Here is a 2,936-nt window from a genome sequence, read left to right on the forward strand (position 1 = left end):
CTAGGTCCAAAATGTGAAATAATGCCCTAAACCCCATTTATATAGTGCACCCTCTTATCTCCACTATGCGGTCCGCGAAATTCCAAGCGCGGCCACACGTCCCAGCTCCTGCGGTCGGCAAAAAATGGTGCAGCCCCACTTTTGGTGGCTGCACTCCCAGGCTATAGTATTTTGGACATAACATTCCCTACAGATGTCCAAATGATGATTTCTTTACCTTTCCAGAAACTAGAAACGAATTGCTACAACATTCCTTTTTGAATCATCTCAAAATTTCTTGTAGATCAAAAGATATAGGCTTCCGAAGTCGTATCAGCGGATCTGCAATACTTCCCTGGAGCGCGGCCGCGACCAAAATTGTGCGGTCCCCCCCCCCCCCCCCCCCCTTTTCGCGGTCCGTGAAATTTTGACGAGGTCCACATTTTCAACAATATCAGAGTTCCGAGAATGCCCGGACTCGGTCAAAACTCACCCGAAACAAACCTGTGGCCTCCGAAACCTCAACCAAAGGCACCAACAAGTTTTATATCAATATACGAACTTGGTCGAACCCTTGGAACTCTCAAAAAAAATATCAAAATACCAAAATAACCTCGAATTCAAGCTTAAGAACTTCTAAACTTCCAAGTTCCGCAAACGACGCCGAAACCTACCAAACCTCATCCGAATAACCTCAAAATTTGCACACACATCACAAATGACACTACGAACCTACTCCAACTCTTGGAATTTCATTCTGACTACGAGATCAACTTTTTCCACTGCCGACCGGACCTCCCATTTATATTCCGGACACGCTCCTAAGTCCAAAATCACCTAACGGAGCTAACCGAACCATATAAATAAAAATCGAGATCGTTTACTCACAAGTCAACATCCGGTTGGCTTTTCTAACTTGAACTTTTAAATAAGAAACTAAGTGTCTCATTCCCACCCCGAAACCACTCCGGACCCGAACCTACCAACCCGATACAACACAACACAACTGAACAACACATAAAGAAGTAGAAATGGGAGAAACGGGACTATAACTCTCGAAACGACTGGTCGGGTCGTTACAAAAAGTCTCTACATGCTTAACCACTTTGGGCTGGGATTGGGAAAATCTACCCTTCCACCTGCCTCCAATCGTTCTGAGTAAGATTCCTACACCATACATTTCCATCTACTCACTACAACAAGACCACACTTGTTGGGCTATTCATCCTACAGTAAAGTTTACAGTTAACTCCATGTACCAGGCCCTAGTAAATTTGAATGAACAAGAACAATCCTCTAGCACCAATTTGAAATGGATTTGGAAGCTACCCATACCTCCAAATGTTAAAATTTTCCTCTGGCTCCTACACCATAACAGACTTCCCACCAACCATTACCTACACTCTATTGAAAAATTAATAACAACACTTGCCAATACTGCCAAATGGCCCAAGAAACTTCTACGAACATCTTTTTACTTTGCCCAAATGCAAAAGACTACTGGCACTCAATAGGACTCCAGGGAAACACAACAGCACTCCAACACTGGGTATCTCCACAACAGTGGCTCTACCGTTCATAAATTCTAGGCATATTCATCTACCACATAAAATCAATCCACGTATCTATCTTCCCTTAAGTTTATGGAATATTTGGCTCACCCGCAATCGCAATCTATTTGAAAAAAAAAAAAAAACTTTTGAAAATTCCAACATCACTTACACTACATCAAGCTATTGAATATTCCTATTTTGCGGCCTCAAGCTGTAAAACACCAACTAGGGTACGAATTATGCTTCGCTGGATCGCTCCTAAACCTAACTACTATAAGCTAAAGGGAGTTTTTCATTCCTATGCACTATTTTGAAACTTTATTACCCTTAATGTCCATGTTTAGTTAATTACTCGGCATAAACAAGCTTTGTTTACAAAATATATACAATTCACCTTGCCTTTGGGCTCCTTCATTAAACGCCTGATCCAGTGCCTTTATCGCATGAATTCGATCCGAATTCGTGAAAATCTACACATTTACTTCTTAATCAATCACAAACATATTACTTATCAATCATCATCCCTGATCAATAGATCGCAATTTGAATCCATATCTATAACTTACAATTTTCCTTTGATTAATACTACGCAAGATGCTTCTTAATTGAGCATCCTATTTAATCAATTCATACGGCAATCTTCCGTGCACGTAGCTATTCAAGAAGAAACAAAAAGAAATCTCAGAAAAAATAATCGCTTCTTTAGAAAACAAAATCATTCAAAATTGAGGAATTAGGGAGTCAAACAATACAGTTTTTCTGAGCATATCTCACCTGTGATAATCATCAGCATCAATATCATAGTCTAACGCCTACATTAAAATTTCATGACTATAGAAGTAGGTTATCTGAAAGAAATGGGTTTTATATATGTGAGGAAGAGAAAAGAAGGCGAGGGAAAGAAGAAGGTTATCACTGGTGGTCAGAATTTCGCCGGTAAGGGTGGCAGTGGTGGTTTTAGGGAAAGACAAATTTAAGGTAATTTTGATAAAAGGGAGAGACAAATTTTATATGATGAAGAGGAGAAGTAACTGTGGAACAAAAACATATAACTTAAATACAAATTTCATACAAAATTTATACAATATGTTTTTTGTATATTTTGTATCTGATTTATACATAGTAAAAACAAATTTCATACAACTAATCATATATTTTACATTTTATCTACACTTATCTACAACTTTCATATATTATTTCTATCCAGTTAAATACAACTACAATAACATACAACTTAAATACAAATTTTATACAATATGTCTTTTGTATATTTTGTATATGATTTATACATAGTAAAAACAAATTTCATACAACTAATTATATATTATACAACTTATCTACAACTTAAATATAATTTTTATACAATATTGTTCAACTTTCATACAATAATATTATATATATATA

At 37.2% G+C, this 2,936-nt stretch overlaps 1 long non-coding RNA gene across 1 annotated transcript; it reads right to left on the reverse strand.

Annotated features, from left to right (window-relative positions):
• Positions 1-1,962: 1,962 nt before the first annotated feature.
• On the reverse strand, positions 1,963-2,141 carry LOC109244992. Its single transcript, XR_002070766.1, has 2 exons — positions 2,099-2,141; positions 1,963-2,002 (listed from the first exon to the last, which is right to left on the reverse strand). It is a non-coding gene; the product is annotated as an uncharacterized LOC109244992 (long non-coding RNA).
• Positions 2,142-2,936: the final 795 nt, after the last annotated feature.

This window comes from Nicotiana attenuata, unplaced genomic scaffold (genome assembly GCF_001879085.1).
Source record: "Nicotiana attenuata strain UT unplaced genomic scaffold, NIATTr2, whole genome shotgun sequence".
Lineage (NCBI taxonomy): Eukaryota > Viridiplantae > Streptophyta > Magnoliopsida > Solanales > Solanaceae > Nicotiana > Nicotiana attenuata.